Source organism: Nomascus leucogenys, chromosome 15 (assembly GCF_006542625.1).
Source record: "Nomascus leucogenys isolate Asia chromosome 15, Asia_NLE_v1, whole genome shotgun sequence".
Classification (NCBI taxonomy): domain Eukaryota; kingdom Metazoa; phylum Chordata; class Mammalia; order Primates; family Hylobatidae; genus Nomascus; species Nomascus leucogenys.
Window position 1 is genome coordinate 85,468,592 of NC_044395.1, and position 27,794 is coordinate 85,496,385.

Genomic DNA, 27,794 nt, shown 5'->3' on the forward strand with positions numbered 1-27,794 from the left:
GGGCTTTTGTTGCCATTGCATTTGGTGTTTAAGACATGAAGTCCTTGCCCATGCCTATGTCCTGAGTGGTATTGCCTAGGTTTTCTTCTAGAGTTTTTATGGTTTTAGGTCTAACATGTAAGTCTTTAATCCATCTTGAATTAAATTTTGTATAAGGTATAAGGAAGGGATCCAGTTTCAGCTTTCTACAAATGGCTAGCCAGTTTTCCCAGCACCATTTATTCCCCATTTCTTGTTTTTGTCAGGTTTGTCAAAAATCAGATAGTTGTAGATATGCATTGTATTTATTAGAAAATATTTTTGTCATGTATAATTTTAGAAAATGTTATTAATATTATGTTAAGAGTAGTTGAGATTTATTTAGTCATGCTATATCCATATAAATTCTCACAAAACACTGAAAGAAAGAAACATTATTATCCTAAGTTTTAAAAATAAACTTTTAGTGGAGTACTTCTACACTTACAAAATGTTACGATAGTACAGAGAATTCCTGTGTAACATTCACTCAGCTTCCCCTAATGTTAACATCTTATATAATCATGCTACATATATCAAAGCAAAGAAGTTAGCATTTGTACAATACTATTACCAAACTACAGACCCTATTTGGGTTTCATCAGTTTTTCTTACTAATATCCTTTTCCTATTTTAGGATCTAACCCAGGATTCCACATTGTTTTAAGTCAACCTATCTCCTTAGTCTCCTCTGGTCTTTGACAGTTTTTCAGCTTTTCCTTGTTTTTCATGGCCTGATATATTTGAGGGGTAGTAGTGAGATATTTTATAGAGCATTCCCAATACAGATCTGTTCAAATGGGTTTTCATGCTTGGACTGGAGTTATAGATTTTTGTAAATAACACCACAGAGGTGTGGTACATTTGCCAATATCCCACCAGGAATACATGGTATCTACATGTATTCCTAAATGGAGCTGTTAAACCTCATCTCTTGGTTAAAATAGTGTCTACTGAATATTCATTCACAAAGTTACTATGATTCTTGTCCAATTATTTTTCATTTACTATGTATTTACTTCAATAGCTTTAGGGGTATGAGTGGGTTTTGGTTAGATGAATGAATTGTATAGTAGTGAAGTGTGAATTTCTTTTTTTAAATTTTTAATTTATTTTTATTTTTTGAGACGGGGTCTCTCTCTGTTACCCAGGCTGGAGTGCAGTGGCGCGATCTCAGCTCACTGCAAGCTCTGCCTCCTTGGTTCACACCATTCTCCTGCCTCAGCCTCCTGAGTAGCTGGGACTACAGGCACCCGCCATCATGCCCAGCTAATTTTTTGCATTTTTAGTAGAGACATGGTTTCATTGTGTTAGCCAGGATTGTCTCGATCTCCTGACCTCATGATCCACCCACTTCGGCCTACCAAAGTGCTGGGATTACAGGCGTGAGCCACCGCGCTGGGCCGTCAAGTGTGAAATTTTAATGCGCCTGTCATCCAAGTAGTATATATTTTACCCAACATATGATTATTTATCCCTCACCCTTCTTCCAACCTTCCCCCTTCTGAGTCTCTATTGCCCATTGTACCACTCTCTATGCCTTTCTGTACTCATAGATTAGCTCGCAGCTACAATTGAGAACCTAAGGCATTTGATTTTCCATTCCTGGGTTACTTCACTTAGAGTAATGATCTCGTTTCACCCAAGTTGCTGCAAAATATATTATTCCTTTCTTTTTAAGGCTGCGTAGTATTCCATGGCATATATACATATATATGTATATATATACACATACATACCATGGTGTGGGTTTACCTATATATGGTGCTGTATGTGTATATACATACAAACACACGTGTTACATGTGTGTGTGTGTGTGTGTGTGTACCACATTTTCTTTATCCACTTATCAGTTGGTGTTCACTTAGTTTGGTTCCATAGCTTTGGAATTGTAAACTGTGCTGCTATAAACATACATATGCATGTGTCTTTTTTATATGATGACTTTTTTTCCTGTGGGTAGATACACAGTAGTGAGATTACTGGATTGAATGGTAGATCTACTTTTAGTTTTTTGAGAAATCTTCACACTGTTTTTCATAGAGGTTATATTAATTTTCATTCCCACCAGCAATGTATAAGCATCCCCTTTTCATCACATCCTTGACAACATCCTTTTTTTTTTTGACTTTTTAATAATGGGCATTATGGCTGTGGTAAGGTGGTATCTCATTGTGGTTTTAATTTGCATTTCCCTAATGATTAGTGATGTTGAGCATTTTTGCATATGTTTGTTGGCCGTTTATATATCTTATTTTGAGAAGTATCTATTCATGCCACTTGCCCACTTTTCAATGGAATTATTTGTTTTCTCTTGCTGATTTAAGTTCCTTGTAGATTCTGGATATTAGTCCAATGACAGAGGCATAGTTTGCAAATATTTCTCCCACTCTGTGGGTTTTATGTTTACTCTGATGATGATTTATTTTTCTATGAACAAGCTTTTTTAGTTTACCTATATCCCATTTATTTATTTTAGTTTTTGTTGCATTTCCCTTTGGGGTCTTAGTCGTAAATTCTTTGCCTACAATGTCCAGAAGAGTTTTTCCTAGATTTTCTTTTAGTGTTTTCATGGTTTTAGGTTTAAGTCTTTAATTTATCTTGAGTTGAACTTTGTATTTGGTGAGAGATAGGGAACCAGTTTCGTTCATCTACATGTGGCTATCTAGTTTTCTTAGCACCATTTATTGAATAGGGTGTTGTTTCCCCAGTTTGTTTTCATATGCTTTGTCGAAGATTAGTTGGTTTTACATATTTGTCTCTATTTCTGGGTTTTCTATTCTGTTTCCTTCGTTTATGTATCTTTTACACCAGCACCAGAGTGTTTTGGTGACTATAGCCTTATCGCATATTTCAAGTCAGGTATTGTGTTACCTCCAATTTTGCTTATTGTTGTTGTTGTTGTTGTTGTTGTTGTGTGTGTGTTTTGCTTTGGATTGCTTTGGCTATTCTGCCTCTATTTTTGTTCCATGTGAATTTTAGGATTGTTTTTCCTAATCGTGTGAAAAATGATGTGATAGATTGATAGGAATTGCACTGCATCTGTAAATTGTTTTGGAAAGTATGGTTATCTTCGTGATAATGATTCTTCAAATCCATGAGGATTGATGTGTTTCCATTTGCTTGTGTCATCTATAATTTCTTTCAGAATTGTTTTGTAGTTCTCCTTGTAGAGATTTTGTACCTTCTTGGTTAAGTATATCCCTAGGTAGGTTTTTTTTTTTTTTTTTTTTTTTTTTTTTTTTTTTTTTTTTTTTTTGCAGCTATTTTAAAAGGGATTGAGTTCTTGACTTCTTGATTTGATGTTCAGCTTGGTGGTTGTTGGTATATGGCATTGCTACTGATTTGTGTACATTGATACTTGAGGCTTGTCTGAATTCATTGATCAAATCTAGGAGTCTTTTGGAGGCATCTTTAGGTTATTCTAGGTATGCAATCATGGCATTGACAAACAGGTTGTTTGACTTCCTCTTTTCCAGTTTGGATGCCCTCTATTTCTTTCTCTTGGCTGATTGTTCTGGCTAGCACTTCCTCCTTTCCAAACCTTATTCTTTGGAACAGAATCACTAAGTTCAGCCTACACTCAAGGGAAAGGAATTTAAACTCCACTTTCTGAAAGATGGAGTGTCAGCATGCATTATTTAGAACTCTCTCATAAGGAATATTTATCTCTTCTCCTCCATTTCTTTATTCAATCATTTATTCTCCTCCATTCATTTATTCAATGAATGTTAGCATGGACTTATAGTTACTTTTACTTTAGTCTTTGAGCTATAATACAATCCTATCATTATTAATTCCTTTTTCCTTTTTGTTTTTTTTTCTGGAGACACTCTCACTCTGTTGCCCAGGCTGGAGTGCAGGGCCATGATCTCAGTTCACGGTAATCTCCAGCTCCTGGGTTCAAGTGATTCTCATGCCTTGGCCTCTCAAGTAGCTGGAACTACAGGCGCATGCCGCCATGCCTGGCTAAGTTTTGTATTTTTAGTAGAGTTGGGGTTTTGCCATGTTGGCCAGGCTTGTCTTGTACTCCTGGCCTCAAGTGATCCACCTGCCTCAGCCGCCCAAAGTGCTGGGATTACAGAAGTAAGCCTGTAAGTCTGGCCTTATCTTCCCTTTAAATGACTTTATTTTTTAGAACAGTTTTAGACTCACAGCAAAATTGAGCAGAAAGTAAAGAGAGTTCCCAAAATTTTGCTGCCCTCGTCCCAACATGCAGCCTCCCACATTATCAACATCTTATGCCAGAGTGGCACATTTGTTGCACTCAGTGAACTAGCTTGACACATCACTATGGTCATTAAAGTCTATATTTCACATTAGCTTTTGCTCTTGGTGTTGTATATTCTATGACTTTTGGCAACTGTGACATGTGTCCCACCTTATAGTATCATATAGAATTTATCTTCATTTTACATGACAGTAAACAGAATCAATCATTCATTCTATCACATGAATCTATCATATAGAATATCATACATCATCTAACATAGATTTATCTTCATTTTACATGAGAGTAAACTGAATCATAGAAATAAGTTTCTCACAAAAGGTGACGCAGTTTATTAACTTTTTGTGAATGATATAATGCATTTCATTAAAATTAATTATAAATTTGATTTGAACTATTTCATATACCATTGTCTTATAGATACATACTATAAACAATTTATCTCCTTATTTATGAATTTTTAATTATCATTATTTTTATTTAAATGAGCACGGTTTAGTTGACTTAATCATCTGTCTTATGCTCCACCAAAACAATAAAGTCTGCAAAGAAAACCTGTTTCTTCATTTTTATGTCCTCCTTTCTTCCTCATTGATCCGTTCCACTCAATAGCATTTAATATAGAACTTTTACTAGCAGAATAGATGATGGATTATTGTTTGCTGAATGAATGATTATCTAATATGTTATTGAGCTTAAGTTTTTGTCATACACACTATTTAAGCTGTCGTTATGGGAGCCTGACTTCTGAGGTTTCTTGAGGCTACTGTCAGAGGCAGGAATGTGAGTAGGATGGCATATTGTTTTGATCTAGTGTCACATACTTTATCTTCTTAAAAATCACTCCAGATTTTCACCTATTGGCATATTGTTTTGATCTAGTGTCATATACTTTATCTTCTTAAAAATGACTCCAGATTTTTACATCCTGGATTGTGTTTTGGTATAATATTTAAAGCCTCATAATAATTTGAGAGAATTTATAGGTTCCACTTTAACAACCATCTGTGTACTGCAGCAAACACATGATCAAGGTTCTAGAATCTTGAAAATTTAACATATTTTCTAAAGTTTATCATTTTAACATAGAAAAATGAGAATGACTCCAAAAAAAAGGATGATTTGACTTTGGGGAAAATTATGGTCTAATGCCACATATACTATTTTGTCTAGTGCTACTAATATCATTTGCTAGACCTCTTTTTTTTTTATAAGAAATGTCTAAGAAAGACCATCTTCCATTTGTGATTTACTAATAAATTGTGATAATTCATCTCCCCATTTACCCTATTGTCTTCCAGAAAAGCCAGCTACACCCTAGCCTATTTTGTGAAGCGGCACTTATAGCTTATTTCAGCATGGACTGCATCTGAATGAAGATTTTAGGGCAAAGCTCCATTCTTCTTAATTTGAGGAATCACTCATTCTTGCAGCAATATGCATCCTCTTATGTTTCACTAGTCACATCTTTCTCTTGTCATTTTTGTAGAGTTATATTCTTGGTGTCGTTGTGTATAGCCATAAATTGATTCTGTTCAGTTTTGATTCTACATTTAATCACCTGAAAACACTATTTTCTTTCCTGCTACTCTAGCACAAAATTATCTCTTAAGAATAATTTGAATTCTTAGATTTTTTTTGATGTTTTTTACATTTCTTTAACAAATTACGACCCTCTAATAAATAATTTTACTTGGGATCTAATTTAATAACTTTTAAAATGATTCTATTGATTGCATTCTGCTATGATAGATAAAAGTTGTAATAGGCACATGATAATGTATATCCAAGAGAATAATTTGGAATGTTATTAAATTAGAAATGCTACAAACATTTTATAATTATGAGGGAGCATTCTGAGTACAGCAGAACAGAAAGATGAACAGTTCCTGGATTCTGGTGCCATTACTGAATTGCAAAATTAAACAACTCTAGAACTCTTCTACTTTAAGATTTTATATGTGAGATGATCAACCCTTTCTGTTCAAGCTCTTCTTATTTGGGGCTTATATAACTTGCAGCTAAATAATTTCTAACTGTTAAAGAGGTTTTACTATAGTAGGGAAAATATAACTAAACCAATAAAAATAAATGAAAACCATGACAAAATCTATGAAAGCACAAAAGGTGAAGAAAATCTTGATGGGCGAGCATTCTATGAGAGACTTATTAATACAGGTTATATTCAAATGGTGTTTTCAAGAATAATTGGGAATTTGTCAGAAAAAAAAGGATGTTTTGGGAAGTAGAAGAGATAGCCATGCACAGAAGAACAAGATCAGGAAGAAACTGTTATAAGTAGTGCAGGACACAAAATTATTGTCCATGCATGTGCACACAGGTGTGTGTGTGTGTGTGTGTGTGTGTACACATGCAGGTGAGAAAGAATGAGAGGGAGGAGAAGAGATAGAAAAATGCACACAGAGAAACATAGACAAAGACATAGGGACAGTAGGTGTTTGAGATGATGATTAGTGTGTGTTTCATATATTAATGGTGAGAAGAATAATTGAGCTACTGAGCAGGGTTAGAAAGAGAGACTAAAGAGAAAGTTTTGAAAGAGCTTCTGGTCCAAGACCCAGGAATTTTTGTGTTAACTGAATGTGGAAGGGAGCCAGTATAGGGAGAGTATCATGATCAGCTTTAGTTGTATCTTTTATTATGTTGTTCTTAGCATTTGAAGAATGCAATATAGGGGAATATAGAGAGTCTGTGAAGGGCAGTGACAAAGAAGAATGGTAGAATTGGAGGCCATGGAGATCACATATGAAGCTACTACTCTCTAATGTGAATGACTCTGGGGTAGGACTAAAATTCAAGGTGAGGAGACATGATTAAGCAGGCATTAATGAGACATTTACGTCTTCCACTCCAACTGTATTTTTCACCACTCTTCATCCTTCTCCAGGCATACTGCCTTCTTTTGGTTCATTAACGTTGGAAATGTTCCCCCCGCTCTTAGTCCAGTACCTATTCCACTCTTTCATCCTGGAACGCTCTTCCTGGACTCTTTATCTGGGGAACCAATGCTCATCTATTAGGTCTCACTTTTAATGCCTTTGCTTGGGGGAAACTTGACCCCAGATGGGTCAGCTAACTGTATTAATATGCTGTGTCCTCAACATATTGTAAAATTTTCTTTCATTATAGTTATTCAAATTGTATCTAAATAAAGCTTTATGAAAGTACCTCTTTTACATGTAGTTCATCCACTGGACTGGGTATTCCATGAACACATGGACCATGACTGTTTTGTCACATGCCACGTTCTGGCCATATCATGCTTAGCCATTAAGTAGTTTGTGAAAAAAATAAACAAATAAATGAAACATTTATTACTAGCCTGAAATGGAAAGGTATGTATAAGGCATTAGGGTTGTGGAAATATTTAAATAGGGAATGTGATTTATATCAGCTGTCCTCCGTCATTTGGGATTTTGCAGACTAATAATTTTATAAAAGCAATGGACTCTCTTCACCAACAAAATCTATAGTTTAGTATCAGTGAACATCAGTTTAAGAAATCTCATTTTAAAGACTATTATTATTAGAAAATTATACAATCAAGTTTAGAGTGTGGGAAGATAAAAGTTATCTAGGAAATCTATGTTCCTAAATAAATAGTACTGGAAAGAGGCTTACAGATTCTCTATATTTCTATTAAAATAAGATGAGAGGCCCATTCAGTATGATATTGGCTGTGGGTTTGTCATAAATAGCTCTTATTATTTTGAGATACGTCCCATCAATACCTAGTTCATTGAGAGTTTCTGGCATGATAGGCTGTTGAATTTTGTTGAAGGCCTTTTCTGCATCTACTGAGATAATCATGTGGTTTTTGTCCTTGGTTCTATTTATATGATGGATTACGTTTATTGATTTGCATATGTTGAACCAGCCTTGCATCCCAGGGATGAAGCCAACTTGATAGTGGTGGATAAGCTTTTTGATGTGCTGCTGGATTCGGTTTGCCAGCATTTTATTGAGGATTTTTGCATCAATGTTCATCACGGATATTGGTCTAAAATTCTCTTTTTTTTGTTGTGTCTATGCCAGGCTTTGGTATCAGAATGATGCTGGCATCATAAAATGTGTTAGGGAGGATTCCCTCTTTTTCTATTGATTGGAATAGTTTCAGAAGGAATGGTACTAGCTACTTTTTGTACCTCTGGTAGAATTTGACTGTGAATCCATCTAGTCCCAGACTTTTTTTGTTGGTAGGCTATTAATTATTGCCTCAATTTCAGAGCCTGTTATTGATCTATTCAGGGATTCAACTTCTTCCTGGTGTAGTCTTGGGAGTGTGTATTTGTCCAGGAATTTATCCATTTCTTCCAGATTTTCTAGTTTATTTGTGTAGAGATCTTTATAGTATTCTCTGATGGTAGTTTGTATTTCTGTGGGATTGGTGTTGATATCCCCTTTATCATTTTTTATTGCATCTATTTGGTTCTTCTCTCTTTTCTTCTTTATTAATCTTGCTAGCAGTCTATCAATTTTTTGATCTTTTCAAAAAGCCAGCTCCTGGATTCATTGATTTTTTGAAGGTTTTTCGTGTCTCTGTCTCCTTCAGTTCGTCTCTGATCTTCGTTATTTCTTGCCTTCTGCTAGCTTTTGAATGTGTTTGCTCTTGCTTCTCTAGTTATTTTAATTGTGATGTTAGGATGTCCATTTTAGATCTTTCCTGCTTTCTCTTGTGGGCATTTAGTGCTATAAATTTCCCTCTACACACTGCTTTGAATGTGTCCCAGAGATTCTGGTATGTTGTGTCTTTGTTCTCATTGGTTTCAAATAATATCTTTATTTCTGCCTTCATTTCATTATGTACCCAGTAGTCATTCAGGAGTAGTTTGCTCAGTTTCCAGGTAGTTGAGTGGTTTTGAGTGAGTTTCGTAATCCTGAGTTCTAATTTGATTGCACTGTGGTCTGAGAGAGTTTGTTACAATTTCTGTTCTTTTACATCTGCTGAAGAGTGCTTTACTTCCAACTATGTGGTCAGTTTTGGAATAAGTGCGATGTAGTGCTGAGAAGAATGTATATCTGTTGATTTGGGGTGGAGAGTTCTGTAGATGTCTATTAGGTCTGCTTGGTTCAGAGCTGAGTTCAATTCCTGGATATCCTTGTTAACATTCTGTCTCGTTGATCTGCATTTGAACACTGTCACAAGACAGGGATGCCCTCTCTCACGACTCCTATTCAACATAGTGTTGGAAGTTCTGGCCAGGGCAATCAGGCAAGAGAAAGAAATAAAGGGTATTCAGTTAGGAAAAGAGGAAGTCAAATTGTCCCTGTTTGCAGATGACATGATTGTATATTTAGAAAACCCCATCATCTCAGTCCAAAATTTCCTGAAGCTGATAAGCAACTTCAGCAAAGTCCTCAGGATACAAAATCAATATGCAAAAATCACAAGCATTCCTATACACCAATAACAGACAAACAGAGAGCCAAATCATGAGTGAACTCCCATTCACAATTGCTTCAAAGAGAATACAATACCTAGGAATCCAACTTACAAAGGATGTGAAGGACCTCTTCAAGGAGAACTACAAACTACTGCTCAATGAAATAAAAGAAGACACAGACAAATGGAAGAACATTCCATGCTCACTGATAGGAAGAATCAGTATCGTGAAAATGGCCATACTGCCCATTATAGATTCAATGCCATCCCCATCAAGCTACCAATGACTTTCTTCACAGAATTGGAAAAAAATACTTTAAAGTTCATATGGAACCAAAAAAGAGCCCGTACTGCCAAGAGCATCCTAAGCCAAAAGAACAAAGCTGGAGGCATCATGCTACCTGACTTCAAACTATACTACAAGGCTACAGTAACCAAAACAGCATGGTACTGGTACCAAAACAGGGATATAGACCAATGGAACAGAACAGAGCCCTCAGAAATAATACCACACATCTACAACCATCTGGTCTTTGACAAACCTGACAAAAACAAGAAATGGGGAAAGGATTCCCTATTTAATAAATGGTGCTGGGAAAACTGGCTAGCCATATGTAGAAAGCTGAAATTGGATCCCTTCCTTATACCTTATACAAAAATTAATTCAAGATGGATTAAAGACTTACATGTTAGACCTAAAACCATAAAAACCCTAGAAGAAAACCTAGGCAATACCATTCAGGCCATAGGCATGAGCAAGGACTTCATGACTAAAACACCAAAAGCAATGACAACAAAAGCCCAAATTGACAAATGGGATCTAATTAAACTAAAGAGCTTCTGCACAGCAAAAGAAACTACCATCAGAGTGAACAGGCAACCTACAGAATGGGAGAAAATTTTTACAATCTACCCATCTGACAAAGGGCTAATATTGAGAATTTACAAAGAATTTAAACAAATTTACAAGAAAAAATCAAACAACTCCGTTAAAAAGTGGGCAAAGGATATGAACAGACACTTCTGAAAATAAAACATTTATGCAGCCAACAGACACGTGAAAAAATGCTCATCATCACTGGCCATCAGAGAAATGCAAATTAAAACCACAATGAACTACCATCTCACACCAGTTAGAATGGCAATCATTAAAAAGTCAGGAAACAACAGGTGCTGGAGAGGATGTGGAGAAATAGGAACACTTTTACACTATTGGTGGGACTGTAAACTAGTTCAACCCTTGTAGAAGACAGTGTGGCGATTCCTTAAGGATCTAGAACTAGAAATACCATTTGACCCAGCCATCCCATTACTTAGCATATACCCAAAGGATTAGAAATCATGCTGCTATAAAGACACATGCACACGTATGTTTATTGCGGCACTATTCACAATAGCAAAGACTTGCAACCAACCCAAATGTCCATGATTGACTGGATTAAGAAAATGTGGCCCATATACACCATGGAATACTATGCAGCCATAAAAAATGATGAGTTCATGTCCTTTGTAGGGACATGGATGAAGCTGGAAACCATCATTCTGAGCAAACTATCGCAAGGATGGAAAACCAAACACCGCATGTTCTCACTCATAGGTGGGAATTGAACAATGAGAACACTTGGACCAGGGTGGGGAACATGACACACTGGAGCCTGTCATGGAGTGGGGGAAAGGGGGAGGGATAGCATTAGAGATATACCTAATGTAAATGATGAGTTAATGGGTGCAGCACACCAACATGGCACATGTATACATATGTAACAAACCTGCATGTTGTGCACATGTATCCTAGACCTTAAAGTATAATAAAAAAATATAAAAATAAAATAAGATGAGAGGCAATCATTTGAAGTTATAACAGAACATTTTAGAATATATATGAAAATTAAATGCGTAACATTTGGTATTAGCAAACTATCCTCTAGAGATAAATTATTACATTGTGAATACTGTTCTTTCTAATATGCTTCAGAGATGCTGTGTTTGGAAAGTAGAGTGTAAGAAATGTAGGTTAAAGAACTTAAGCTTATTGCCTTAAAATGTGATTTTTTTTCTAATTAATTTTTACAAATGTCCAGTATTAGCATTGACTAATTAAGCGGTGATTCTTTGTGTGGCCTCTACTATTTACTTGCTTTGTTAAATTTGGACAAATTTCTTAAACTCTGGGTTGTAGTTCCCTCATTTTTAAAAGGTAGCAGGATTGGTTCCTATGATACAGTGTTCACAGTGAACTTATATTTTTCTGATACATGACAGGAGTTCTGTATATAACAACTATCATTGCCATCTGCCCTATCCCCCGAGAAAAGAAGAAAAAGGAATTCAGAGGATTTTTTATACTATTTCACCTTTTTAAACCAGTAAAATCTTGACCATCTCCTAAATTAAATTCACTGTCCCAGATTTTAATTAAACATTTGCCTGTGTTCTTCCATTTGCAAATAATCACCTATGCATACAGATCACAACCATCCGCAAACATAATATCAAAGGGGTTCCTGAATTATTACAGGATCTTAAATTTTTTAACAATACCATTGTATACGAGCAATATATTTACTGATCATTTCTCAGAAATTATTAGCAAAAGAAAATAAATGATTGCTAAATTAGCTCTTCTAATGTAAGCAAGGATTTATGTTATTTTGAAATATTAATATACACAGTTACTAATAATGGGATAATTCATAATACAGCTTAGTACAGTGATATTTATCTTCAAAACACTTTGGGAGTGCTAATATTCTATTTCTCATGATTAATTTAGAATAATTCTCCTCTTGAATAATAATATGTGTCATCATTTACATTATTTATACTTTATTATCAACTTTATGTTAGTTAAAAATTAAGTTTAGAAGCACCCATGAAGTTCTTCATTGTTCTTTTCTCTGCCTTCATAGTTTTTATTTTTAGTCTATATAAAATTGTAACTGAATCATCTGGCAATTAGTGAAGTTACCAGTATGAACTCTATAAGTTATTATTTCTACAGCTGTCGCAATGTTAAAAATTGGCGTTTAGGCCGGGCACGGTGGCTCACGCCTGTAATCCCAGCACTTTGGGAGGCCAAGGCAGGTGGATCACGAGGTCAGAAGTTCAAGATCAGCCTGGCCAAGATGGTGAAACCGTGTCTCTACTAAAAATACAAAAAATTAGCTGGGCGTGGTGGTGGGTGCCTGTAATCCCAGCAACTCGGGAGGCTGAGGCAGAGAATTGCTTGAACCCGGTAGGTGGAGGTTGCAGTGAGCTGAGATCACGCCACTGCACTCCAGCCGGGGTGACAGAACGAAATTCCGTCTCAAACAAACAAACAAAAAAGCGTTTAGATTTAGATACCATCAATGTTTTCCATTGGCTAGTGGATAAAATCTAAGTTCCTCGGTTTGGAGGTCAAATCTATCAACTAGTATTTGATATAATATACTTTCCCTCTATTGGAACTTGCTACTTGGAGAATATTCATATCCTAGTTTTAACTTTTAATTTATTTTTAATTAATTTTTAATTTTGGGGTACTAGTAGGTGTGTATACTTATAGGTTATATAAGACATTTTGATACAAGCATACAATGAATAATAGTCACATCAGGGTAAATGAAGTATTCATCATTTCAAGCATTTATCATTTCTTTGTGTTATAAACATTCCAGTTATAGTCTTTCATTTATTTTTAAATGTGCAATAAATTATTGTCAACTGTAATCACCCTGTTGTGCTATCAAATACTAGCTCTTATTCATTATATTTAACTATATTTTTGTACCCATTACTCATCTCCACTCCCCCTGTCCATTACCCTTCCCAGCTTATGGGAACCATCATTCTGAGTGTCCATCAACAGAAAAACAGATGAAGAAAATGTGGTGTATGTAATAATGAAGGTTCATTCAGCCATAAAAAAGAATGAGTTTTTTTCATCTGTAACAACATGGAACTGAAGAACATTATATTAAGTGAAATAAACCAAACGCAGGAAAACCAACTTTGCATGTTCTCATTTATTTATGGGAGCTAAAAATTTAAACAATTGAACTCTATGTACTATTTTTAATTAGAAAGTAGAATCGTGTACTATTTATTTCAGTAGAGTAGAATTATGTACCATTTTTAATTTGCATGATTTTTTTTTTACTTTCTCTCCATTTTATATTAAGTTAGATCTGTCTCATTTGAAAATCCAGTTCATCCGTAAGATAGTCCTAGGGTCTACTTTCTAGCCTCAATTCCTCTGTCATATTCTTAAAATTTTTCTTGACTAGAATTAATCTTGTTCTTATGCACAATATTTTATATTTTTTAAATCAATTTTCTTATTTGGAAACTATACTATATCAGGCAAAAACTAAACAAAAGGCAACAAAGAACTTAAAAGATCATTAAGTGAAATAAGCCAGGCACAGAAAGACAAACATCACATGTTCTCACATATTTGTGGGATCTAAAAATCAAACAATTGAACTCATGGACATAGAGAGTAGAAAAATGGTTACCAGAGGCTGGGAAGGGTAGTGGGGACCTGGGGGGTAGGAGGAGATGGTTAATGGCTACAAAAAGAAAATAGAAAGAATAAAAGAGACCTACTATTTGATAGCACAAGAGGGTGACTATACTCAATAATAACGTTTTTAAATAACTTAAAGAGTGTAAGGGGATTGTTTGTTACTCGAAGGATAAATGCTTGAGGAGATGGAAACCACATTCTCCATGATGTGCTTAGTTCACATCGCATGCCTGAATCAAAACATCTCATGTACTCCATAAATATGTACACCTACTATGTACCCACACAATTTTTAAAAATAAATTAAGAAGAAATAAAAAAACAATACTTCAAATATGAACACTTTTAAAAAAAGAAATAAAGAATGTATAATTGGCTGGGTGCAGTGGCTCACACCTGTAATCCCAGCACTTTGGGAGGTGAGGTAGGCAGATCACTTGAGGTCAGTAGTTCAAGACCAGCCTGGCCAACATGGTGAAACCCCATTTCTACTAAAATTACAAAAATTAGCCTTGCATGGTGGTGGGTACCTGTAATCCCAGCTACTTGGGAGGCTGAAGCAGGAGAATCATTTGAACCCGGGAGGTGGAGGTTGCAGTGAGCCAAGATTTGGCCACTGCCCTCGAACCTGGATGTCAGAGAGAGACTCTGTCTCAAAAAAAAAAAATGTATCATTATCTCAAGAAGGAAAAAAGTACCTTACATTTTATTTTTTATCTCACAAAATTTGCTTTACATATACACATTTTTACTGGATACTATTGTATATATTGTTTTGTGATACATTTTATTTTATAGAAGTATAAACAATTGCCATGTCAATAGATATATTTTGTAACTACCAAGTATTTAATTATTTTTTGTTTTTATGTAAGGTGTGTATATAACATAATAATAAAACAAGCACACATAGATTTACCAACCAACATAACCACATGATTTGGGGCATTATCAAGATTACTGACATTAGAAGGGTATTCATGCAAAATGCTTGTACTAAATTTTGTGTTTATTGTTCCCAACCTTTGTGTGTTTGCATATTTATGTGCATTTTCTCCCATATACATTTGTCTTTAAGAAATATAGCTAGTATTGATTATTCTGAATTTTATAGAATCAGTAATATTCTCTAATTTTTGGAACTCACATTTTTCACTGAATATTTATTTCAAGGACATCTTTGTTACTGGTAGTTGTAGTTCAATTAATTCTCATTAACAAATTAAAGTATGAGATAATACTGTAATTTATTTCTCTATTCTCCTATTGATAGAAAGGATAATTCAACTTTTGCTCTTATTAGCAATGCAGCTAAAACCATTCTGTTTCATATCTCTGCAAAGATAGCCTAGAATATATAACTAGAAGTGAGCTGTAAGATCAAAGGCCATGTGTCTATCAACATTAAAGAATATTGACAATTTTTTTTCCAAAAATAGTTATTTGAAATTTATTTATATAAATATTGTGGATGACCACTCTTAATCCAGTCCACATGTTCACCAATACTTGTTAGTTTAAGCCTTAAATTTTGCTGATCTGCTATAGCATTGTTGCTCCCTGGGTCTTAAGTTGCATTTTCTTAATTACATAAGAGATAAAGCTGTCATTTCCTAATTTAATACATAATTTGCTTTTCTGATTTTGAGATATGACTATGTATTTACCATTTTCTTATTTAAGTTTTTTCATTTATCTATTGATTTATAAGTATTATTTACAAATTCTAAATGCTAATCTTTTGATTTGCAAACAACTACTCACAATTTGTATGTGTGGTGTGTGTTTGTATATATGTGTGTTACTATATATATATATATATATTTTTTTTTTTTTTTTTTTTTGACATGGAGTCTCACTCTGTCACCCAGGCTGGAGTGCAGTGGTGTGATCTCAGCTCATTGCAACCTCCACCTCCCGAGTTCAAGCGATTCTTTGGCCTCAGCCCCCTGAGTAGCTGGGACTACAGGCTTGCACCACCACACCTGTCTAATTTTTGTGTTTTTAGTAGAAACGGGGTGTCACCATATAGACCAGGCTGCTCTTGAACTCCTGACCTCCTGATCCACCTGCCTCAGCATCCCAAAGTGCTGGGATTACAGGCGTGAGCCACCGTGCCCAGCCTACTGTATTTTTGATGCCTTTTGATAAATAGGTTTCCGATATTTCTTCAGTAAATATTGCGAAATTATATTTTTCTTGAAATTTCTCAATTGCTTATGTGTTTTCCAATGGATTTAAAGTTTCTGTGGTATTGTCTTTACGTCTTTTAAACTTCAGCTGCAAACATTTTATGCCAAATTTCTCATTCCAAATAGCTTATTTTGTGCCTATCAATATTGCTTCAAAGATGTGTATTATATTGTTTTCAAATTGTTAATTTTTCTGTTTATACTTTTCATTCTAATTTTGTTTTCTATTCCCACAATTTGTCTCCCTCTCTTTACTATCAGCATTTTCTAATTTATTTGAGTTATTTTCCCAGCTTTTAAATTTCTTTTGCCTTTTGTTTTTCTTTGATATAAGCATTTAGAAATTATATATTCTCCTACAAAGGGTTACCTTAGCTACATTCCTAATATTTAACGAATACCATTGTTATTAGAAATTCAGTTTACAAATTTTTTAAATCCCTTATTATTTCCTCTTGGATATATAAGTTATTTATAAGTACATTTTTAAATTTACAAATGTATGGTGGATTTTTTTTAGGTTATATGACAAAGAACAACTAAAATTACCAATCAGCTGATTTTAAAGTCAAAATAATACCCTAGATTTTCTGAATGGACCCAAAGTAATGACAAGGGACCTTAAAATTGGACAGGGAGGGCCAAAGGAGGGCATCGTGACTATGGACAGCATAGAGAGTTACAATGATGCTGGGTCTGCAAAGAGAGGAAAGAGGCCATGAGCCAAAGGATGTGACTAAGCTCTAACAGCTGGAAAGGCCAGGGAGGGTATTCCTCCCTAGTGCCTCCAGAAACACACATAGTTTCTGGGCCACTTTGATTTTAGCCCATTGAGATCCATGTAAGATGTCCGACCAACAGAACTTTAGGATAATGAATTTTTGTTGTTTTAAACCACTTGTGTGTTTTCACAGTTGTGTTATAAGTTGTTGCAGTAGCAGTAGGAAACTAATAACGCTGGTATGACACCAAATTTAGCAACACCATGAGTTTGGACAAGTGACTTAATCACTATGAGTTTCAATTTTTTTTCCTGCAAAAATGGGGATTCTAATCCACCCTTATTTCTTCATATTTTAGTATTATTGACACAAAGATATAATTTTACTCTAATACTCTGATACTCATTTTACTCTGATACTCCCTCACCCAGAAATGTCAGTAGATATTGTTGAGTCTTTTATTTTATTTTATTTCATTTCATTTCATTTTATTATTTTATTTTATTTTATTTTCATGCCCTTAGAATCATGGAGAAGCTCTCATACCTGCCTTAATCTTCAGGAAGTTCTTGTGAAGGAAAAGGTGATTGCTCTGGGCAAATAGCATTGATGAAATTCATGATTGTAGTCAGAAAAGAAAGCAAATTGGTAGAGAAATATCAAGTTGAATAAAAGCACAGAAAGGATGCTGTAGGGTTTATTCAGGAAATAATGAATTTCCATAGTTTGTTGCAAGGGGACCTTATACAATACATTCTTTTTTGATCATTGTGATGGTGCTTATCTTACTTTATACCACTATTTATCTTGAAGTTAGATCAAAGAAAAATTTAAGAAATATCCAAGATTTTGTTAAGAATCAAGACAGCTATTCAACTTTTAGGGAATTATTTATTGGCTCTAATTTAGAAATAACTGTATTATACAAAATCCCATAAGAAGGTTTGCTTTTCCCTCTTAACAATCATCTAACTTTGGCAAACATTCTGAAGATGGAGAGTTGGGAAGAAACAAAACGCCAGGAACATTTGAGCTACTTCAAGTTAAAACCATTAGTCCTGAAATACCACAAGGTTGGGGAATAGAGCAGTAACTAAGGACAAATGGTGCATGTGTTTTCTCCAGAAACGTATAAGAACTTTAGCAGAATAAGGAACACCGAAATAGGAAGATATTAATTCAGCTTTGAAAACCGTATATTAACCAGATTTTCTTTTTAGAAATATTTATTCACAGTCCAGCTATGTGCCCAGTATGCTAAGGAGAGCATGGATTTTGTTGCGCAGTTAGTGAGCATTTAGATTTTTTTAATATTTGTATTGAATGCATAAAAATAAACATGTTATAATCAAAGGATAAAAAAAGTCAACTTTTATTTTAGATACATGATGTACATGTGTAGGTTTGTTACATGGGAATATTGTGTGATGCTGAGGCTTGGGGTAGTGATCCTGTCACCTGGGTAGTGAGCACAGTACCCAATAGGTAGTTTTTGAACACAACCTTCTCATATTCCTTCCAAGTTCCAGTATCCACAGTGTCTGTAACTCCCATATGTATGTCTATGTGTGCTCAATGGTTAGCTCCTACTTAATAAGTGAAAACAAGCAGTATTTGGTTTTCTGTTCCCGTGTTAATTCACTTAGAATTATGGCCTCTGACTCCACCCATGTTGCTACAAAGGACATAATTTTATTTCTTTTTTTATGGCAGTGTGGTGTATATGGTGTTCATGTACACATTTTCTTGATCCAATCCACCATTGAAAAACAGGCACCTGGGTCGATTCCAATCTTTGCTATTGTGAATGGTGCTGCAATGAACATAGGAGTACCTGTGTCTTTTTGGTAGAATGATTTATCTTCCTTTAGGATCTATCCCCAGTAATGGGATTGCTGGGTCAAATGGTGGCTATATTGTAAGTTCTTTGAGAAACCTCCAGACTCCTTTCCACAGCAGCTGTACTAATTTACATTCCCACCAACAGTGTATAAGCATTCCCTTTTCTTCACAGCCTCACCACCATCCCTTGTTTTTTGACTTTTTAATAATAGCCATTCTAATTGGTGTGTGAAATAATTTTGTAGTTTTGATTTGCATTTCTCTGATGATTAATGATGCTGAGCATTTTTTTTCGTATGTTTGTTGGCTACTTGCATATCTTCTTTTGAAAAGTGTATGTTCATGACCTTTTCCCATTTTTAACAGAGATATATTGTTTTTTTCTATTGATTTAATTTCCCTATAGATTCTGGATATTAGGCCTATTATGCATAGTTTACAAATATCTTCTTCCATTCTGTAGGTTGTCTGTTTTGTTGATAGTTTCTTTTTCTATGCAGAAGCTCTTTAGTTAAATTAGATCTCACTTGTCTTTTTTATTGTTGTTGCAACTGCTTTTTGGGACTTAGCCAAAATGTATTTTCCAAGGCCAGTGTCAAGAAGAATATTTTCCAAGTTGTCTTCCTGGATTTTTAGTTTGAGTTCTTACATTTAAATATTTGATCCATTTTGTATATTGTGAATTTTTGTATATTTTGAAAGGTAGGGGTCCAGCTTCAATCTTCTACATATGGTTAGCCAGTTATCCCAGCTCCATTTATTGAATTGGGAGTCCTTCCCCCATTGAAAGTTTGTGTTGGCCTTGTCGAAGATGAAATGGTTATAGGTGTCTGACTTTATTTCTGAGCCTTCTATTCCATTTAATTGGTCTACATGTCTGTTTTTGTACTAGTACTAAGCTGTTTGACTACTGTGCCTTTGTAGTATAGTTTCAGGTCAGGTAGTGTGCTACCTCCAGTCTTGTTCTTTTTGGTTAGGATTGCTTTGGCTGTGTGGGCTCACTACATAAACAGAATTAAAAGCAGAAACCATATGATCATCTCAATAGATACAGAAAAAGCTTCTGATAAAATCCAACATTCTTTTATCATAAAAACCCTAGACAATTTAGGCACCAAAGGAAGATACCTTAAAATAAAAAGAGCCATCCTTGACAAATCCAAAACAACATCATACTGAAAATCAAAAAGCTTGAACCATTGCCCCTGAAAACTGGAACAAGGCAAGGATGCTCATTCTCACCACTCATATGCAACATAGTACTGGAAGCCCCAGTCAGAGCAATCAGGCAAGAGGAAGAAATGAAAGATATCCAAATAGAAAGAGAAGATGTCAAACTATTTTTCTTTGCTGATGATATGATTCTGTACTTAGAAAATCATTAAAAAATCTCCCAAAAGGCTTTTATAACTGATAAACAACTTCAGCAGTTTCAGGATACAAAATCAATGTACGAAAATCAGTAGGATTTCTACACATCAACAATGTCCAGGCTGAGAGTAAAATCAAGAATACAATCCCACTTAAAAAAGCCAGAAAGAAAAATGAAATACCAAGGAATACAGCTAACCAAAGAGGTGAAGTATCTCTACAAGAAGAACTACAAAACAGTGATGAAAAAAAATCAGGTATGACACAAATAAATTGAAAAACCTTCCATGCTCATTTTTTGGAAGAATCAATATCAAAAATTGACCATAATGCCCAAAGCAATGAACAGATTAAACACTATTCTTATCAAACTATCAACATCTAAGGACATTTCTGGGAGAATGGGTATTACAGTAAAATATACATCAATTTTATATCTTCATGTCAAGCATACTAAAATATGAAGGAAAAAATGTACTGGTGAGTCACGTTTATTGATTTACGTATGTTGAACCAGCCTTGCATCCTAGGAATAAAGCCTACTTGATCATGGTATATTTACTTTTTTATCTGCTGCTGCACTCAGTTTGCTAATATTTTGCTGAGTCTTTTTACATCTATGTTCGTGAGGGATATTGGCCTAAATTTTCTGTTGTCATTGTGTCTTTGCCAGATTTTGATATCAGATGGATATTGACTTCATAGGATGAATTAGGAAGGAGGCCCTCCTCCCCAACTTTTTGGAATAGTTTGAGTAAGATTGGTATCCATTCTTCTTTGTATGTCTGCTAAAATTCAGCTGTGAATACATCTGATCTGGGATTTTTTTGCCTGATAGATTCTTTATTGCTGATTCAATTTTATAAGTTCATATTGGCTATTCATTTATTTAGAGTTTCAATATCTTTCTGATTAAATTATTGGGAAATTTCATGCTTCTAGAAATTTATCAATTTCTTCTATATTTTCTAATTTGTGTATATAGAGCTTTTCATAGTCTTTAGGGTGTTTTATATTTTTGTGGAATGAGTTATGATATCTCCTTTGACATTTCTGATTGTGCTCATTGCAATCTTCTCTTTCTTTTTCTTTGTTAGTCTAGCTAGTGGTCTACCAATCATACTCATTTTTTTGAAGAACCAACTCTTGGTTTCATTGATCTCTTATATGGATTGTTGCATCTAAATTTCATTCATTTCTTCTCAAGTTTTAGTTCTTTCTTTTATTCTGCTAGCTTTGGGGTTAGTTTGTTCTTTTTTTCGTAATTCCTTTAGGTGCAAAGTTAGATTGTTAATTTGAGATTCTTCTAACATCTTGATGGAGGCACTTAAGACTAAACTTTCCTCAGCACTACTTTGTCTGCATCCCAGAGATCTGAGCAAGTTGTGTCCCAATTTTCATTAATTTCAAATATGTTTTTTTTTCCTGCCCTAATGTCAGTGTTCACTCAGGTGTTAATCAGGAGTAAGTTGTTTAATTTTCATGCATTGAAAGAGATATTCTTGGTATTGATTTCTATTTTATTGCACTGGGGTCTAGGAGTGTGCTTGGTATAATTTCATTTTTAAAAAAAATTTCGAGGCTTGCTTTATTATGAACATGTTGTCTCTCTTAGAATATGTTCTGTATACAGATGAGGATGTATATCTTGTGGTTGTCGAGTGAAGTATTGTGTAAATGTCTATTAGGTCTAATTAGTCAAGCGTCAAGTTTTAGACTAGAATCTCTTTTTTAGCTTTCTGCCTCGATGATCTGTCTGATTCTGTTAGTGGAGTGTTGAAGTCTCTCATGATTATTGTGTTTTGTCTGCATCTTTTTTTAGGCCAAGAAGTATTTCTTTTCTAAATCTGGGTGCTTCAGTGTTGGGTGTGCGTATGTTTAGGACAGTTAAGGCGTCTTGTTGGATTGTATCCTTTAGCATTATGTAATGCCCTTGATTGTCCTTGTTAATTATTAATTGGTTTAAAGTCTGTTTTATGTGATATAAGAATAGCTATTTCTGCTCTTTTTTGTTTCTCATTTGCTTAGTAGCTCTCATTCTACCCTTTGATTTTGAGCTTGTGAGTGTTGTTGCACGTGAAATGGGTCTCCTGAAGACAACAAATGATTGGGTCTTGTCTTTTTATCCAGCCTGACACCCTGTATCTTTAAAATCAAATGTTTAGCCCATTTACGTTCAAGGTTAATACTGACATGTGTGATTTTTGATTCTGTCATTGTGTTGTTAGTTGGTTGTCATGTAGATTTGATTGTGTAGTTGCTTTGTAGTGCCAGGGAGCCATGAGCTTAAGTGTGTTTTTATAGTAGCAGGTGTAGTTTTTTTAAATCTATGTTTAGCACTCCCTTAAAGAACTCTGACAAGGCTAATCTAGTTAAAACATATTTCCTATCATATGCTTCTCTGAGAAAGATTTTATTTCTCCTTTACCTATTAAGCTTATTTTGGTAGGATGTGAAATTCTTGTTGGATTTTTTTTTTTCTTCATGAATGCTGAATATAGGCCACCAGTCTCTTCTAGCTTGTGAAGTTTCTGCTGAGAGGTTGCTGCTAGCCTAATGAAGTTTCCTCTGTAGGTTACCTGCCCCTTCTCTCTAGCTGCCTTTAAGATTTTTTCTTTTGCCTTCACCTTGGTGAAATCTGATAACTACATGCCTTGGGGATAGTCCACTTGTATGGTCTCTGGCTGAGGTTCTCTATATTACTTGGATATGTATGTCAACCTCTCTAACAAAATTAGGGAAATTTTCATGGACTATATTATTAAACATATTGTCCAAGTTGCTTTTTGTCTCTCCTCTCCCAGGAATGCCAATGAGTCATAGATTTTGTCCCTTTACATAATCCCATATTTCTCAGAGGTGTTATCCATTTTTAAAATTCTTTAAAAATTTTTTGTCTGACTATTTGAAGAACCATTAGTAGAGCTTTGAGATTCTTTCCTCAGCTTGGTCTATTCTACTATTAATACTTAGAATTGTATTATTAAATTCCTGTACCAGGCATACCTGCTACCACAAAAATATACTTAAGCTCATGGCCCACAGGCACTGTAAAACAACTATGAAATCAAGTCTACATAACAACCAGCAACAACAGGATGAAAGAATCAAAATCACACATATCACAAAATCACACAATTTTCTTTCAGCTCAAGAAGCTCAGTTTGGGTCTTTCTAAAAATGGCAATTTATCTTTCTATTCTTAAATCTTTGTGCTGAATTGGTTGGCTTTCTTGAACTGAGTTTCAGCTTTCTCCTGAATCTCATTGAACTTCCTTGCCATCCAGATTCTGAATTCCAGTCTATCATTTCAGGCAATTCAGACTGGTTAAGAACCATTGCTGTGGAGCTAGTGAGCTCATTTGTAGGTAAGGGGACACTGGCTATTTGAATTTACAGAGTTCTTGCATTGACTATTTCTCATCTGGAAGAGCTAGCATTTCTTTAACTGTGGTGTAAATTGAATATAGTCATTTGGCTTTATTTCTGGAAGCTTTCATAGGGCTAAGCCTCTGTACAGAGTCTTTGTTGCTGAATTCTTGCTACTGGTTTTGCAGGGGGTAGAATTAGTAAAGTGTTTTTTGGTGTTATATTTGGACTGTAATCCAATAGATGATACTTGAGAGCAATGGGTGGTTGATACGATCTTAGCCACACAGCATCTTTGCATATCCTTGCATTCGCAGCTGTATTCTGTGGTGTAAATGGGAGAGAGGTGACCACCTCACCAGGTCTGCTCCTTGTTCTTGGGGTTTGAGAAAGACACCTCTGGTCACTGGAAATGTACTTGCAGTTTTTGTTATTGTTGTTGTTAGGTCTTTCAGGCCTTGGGGCTCCCTAGGGGATTGGACCTGAGCTGGTGGCTACAGCCCTGTGATTCTAGGACCTGTTTGCAGCTCTCTTCTCTGGATCCTTGGGGTTGGGTTTTGGGTGCACTAGGGGATGCAAAGGGCTTTCAGGCTGCCACAATGCACTCAAGTGGAGCAAAGGACTCAGGCTGTGCACTTGAGGCTACACTGTGTACATGCACCTGTGGGGTAGCCAGGCAGAGGCCCTAGGTGGTGCTGGTAGGCAGGTAGGCCTGTAGGACTGATGGGCCCCAGTCCTGCAGGGAATCAGGCCATGTTTTATCCCTGGCAGTTAGCTGGGGCTAAAGCCTCTTAGAGGGAGATAGGAGCTCTGGTGGGAGGGCACTTATGGCCCAGCTCTGCCGGAGCTGACCCATACTCAAAGTTCCCCAAATCCATGTGTGCTGCAGCTCCATCTCTGTCTAATCCCTGGGGAGATCCCCCTGCCAGCTCACATGTCCATGGGGGTATGGAGACTCCTGCAACTAAGATCTTAGAGGTCCCAAGTGAGATGAGTAGTCCCCTAGTCCCTTCACTCATTATCTTCCCCAGGCACCATTCAGAGTTGGAACACTTTATTTTTTTATTTTGTAATTTTTAAAATTTTTTATTGTAGCAAATCTCTATTCCCTGAGAATAAAGAGGCAGGTAGAGCAAGGACAAATATTGTCCTTTAAAAATTTTTTTCAAACTCTATTGGTCATCTTTTTTGAAAAATTGTTTTTAGATGTCACTACAGACACTTTCTCTGATCACACTTTTTCTCATTTTATATGCATGAATTAAAGTCAAAGAAGGCATGATTTTGGGAGGATCATGGGTGGACCACACTCACACCCCCTCTATATGACTTTATCTATTAACAACCTATAAATATATAAAACCAACAGAAATTTCTAGAAGACCAAAATTAGTAAATCGTAGAAGAATAAAATAATGTATCTAGCAAACTTAATTCAATAAATGCATATGAGCATTTGCATTCTCCAAACAGAACTTGATTTTCATGCCCATTAAATGTGTGTTTTATTTTCTCAAAGCAATTACTTGCTTGGCCATAAAGCAAGCTTTAATAAAATTAAAGTATATGTTAGCAAACTATACTGTATATGCATAGTTCTCTGGTTCTCTGTAGAGAGCCACTTTTCTTTCTTTCCAATTTTTTTTTTTTTTTTGCCAATAGCACAGAATACCCCTGGGGAAGTCATTACATAAATCTGATTTCAAGAGGGAACTCAAGGTGAACAGTAACAAATTCTGTCAACCACTTTCACACAAGTAGAAAATCACAATATCTATTAAGGTGGAAGTCAAAGAACAAACAGAATGGAATCTGACAGCATAGGTTAAATAATTAGCTGTATAATCCGATGCTATTTGATTCTCCTAATTCAGTGGACCTCTCAGTCTGTTTTTTCACCCAGAATATGGAGCCAATAATAGCTGTCTCATAGATTTCAGTTGCAATATCCCAAGAGTTCTGTGATGTTTTAAGCATCTTCTTTTTGTCAGCCTTAATGCTCAACGTGATGAGTTGTAGAGATGAAAGGGGCATTGTCTTTGCCTTTAAAGAAGTTGATGATCTCATTCTTGTCAGGACTCTAGGAAATTAAATGAAGTCAGTTAAACAAAATGACTATTCCAATCATTTCATTCATCTGCATGATCCTTACTATAGCCCATAGTTTGATTCCTGGAGAGTCCACTGCATGTGTGGACTTTGGAAGAATTGTATCGCTACCAAAATTGGTCTTTGGTACCCATCATTTCTCACTGTTTTAGCTCTTGACTGCCCTCATTCTGGCATCTAGTTGCTACAGGCTATGTGTCCTTCATTTGTGTCCTTTCTCTCTGGAACCACTGTCCCTCATTACCTGTTGTCAGTTTTCTTAATACCATTGTTTGTATTTTGTTCATTTTGTTCATGGTTTCAGGTGGCACAGAACAGTAGTCTTTCCTTATCTGCAGGGGATATTTTCCAAGACCTTGACTGGATGCCTGAAACTGGATCGTACTGAATCCTCTATATGCTGTATTTTTTCTATACATACTTATGATAAAGTTTACCTTATAAATTAGGCACAGTAAGATATTAACAACAATAATAATAAAATAGAACAATTAAAACAATATACTATAATAAAAGTTAAGTGAATGTAGTCTTTCTCTTTCTTTCTCTCTCTCTCTCTCAAAATATCTTAATATTTTCAAACCTTGGTTGACCTCAGCTAAATGAAATCGTAGAAAGTGAAACCATATATAAGGGGTATTACTGTAAATGTGATTATTGTTACTTCATCTTGGTCAGAAATAAAATCCATCTCATTCTGTTTTAAGACAGTTAAATAAAATGTTGCATTTAAAGTGCTTACCAATCAGCTGAAATATATGAATTGATTATATATGTATATAAAGGGATATGTATCTTATATATGTAATATGTATTATTTTATACACAGACACACAAAATTTATTATCACTTTGAAGACCCTTGTGGGTCCAGGATCAAAGGGATTTTTCTGTGTTAGCCACTTTTACTCTCCTTGAGTATTCTTCAGTGCAGGGGTCCCCAGCCATGGACTGGTACTGTTCCATGGCCTGTTAGGAAGCCGGCCACACAGCAAGAGATGAGCAGCAGGTGAGCAAGCATTACCACCTGAGCTCTGTCTCCTGTCAGCTCAGGGGCAGCATTAGATTCTCACAGCAGGGGAACCCCTATTGTGAACTGCATGTGCGAGGGATCTGGGTTATGTGCTCTTTATGAAAATCTAATGTCTGATGACATGAGGTGCAACAGTTTCATCCCCAAATCATTGTCTCCCCATTCATGGAAAAATTGTCTTCCACAAAACCAGTCCCTGGTGCCAAATAGTTGGGGACCACCTCTTCAGTATATTTGCACTGCTAAGGAAAAAACGTCATATATCAATTTTTTTAAAATTTCCTCATGTTATATATTAAAAATATGCACAGACTATAGAAAAAATCAAGTTAAATTAGAAAAAAAGCCACTTATGTAATATGCATGCTATTTTTTTAATGGCACAAGAAAAAGACTAACGTATTTAATTTATTCTGGAATTCTTGATTTTACAATTATCCTCTTAGGGATTTTTATTCCATCCATTTACAAAACAGTTAATTTAATTGAAGTTTTCATAATGTTTAACAATGAATGTTGAGTACCATTTAAAAGATGTAGGCTTCAAAGTTTTTATCAGAAAAGCTAAGAGAAAGTTTGGATATTCTAATGAGGGAATATTAAATTATTTTGCCTTGCATGGGAATATGAAATATAATCAAGAGCTAGGAAAATGAGTCTCTAGTACATTATAAACTACTGGAAGAAGTGGTTGTTTTTGTTTCCTATTGCTATTGTAACAAATACCACAAACTTGCTGACTTAAAACAACATAAATATTTTCTGTCACAAATCTAAAGGCTAGAAATCTGAAATCTGCCAGGACTATACTTCCTCTAGGGGTTCTAGGGAAGAATCCATTCTATGCCTCTCACAGCTTCTGGTGGTTATCTGGGGATACCTGGGCTTGTGGCTGTCTATATCTGCCCCCATTACCACCTTGCCTTCTATTCCATGTTTCTGTGTGAAATCTCCCTCTTTTTCTACCTTATAAGGACACTTGTGATAGCATTTA

At 35.3% G+C, this 27,794-nt stretch overlaps 1 protein-coding gene across 3 annotated transcripts in view; it reads left to right on the plus strand.

Moving 5' to 3' along the window:
* LUZP2 (leucine zipper protein 2) overlaps positions 1–27,794 on the plus strand; it is a 594,909-nt gene that overhangs the window by 529,429 nt on the left and 37,686 nt on the right. The gene's annotated exons all lie outside the window — the stretch shown is intronic.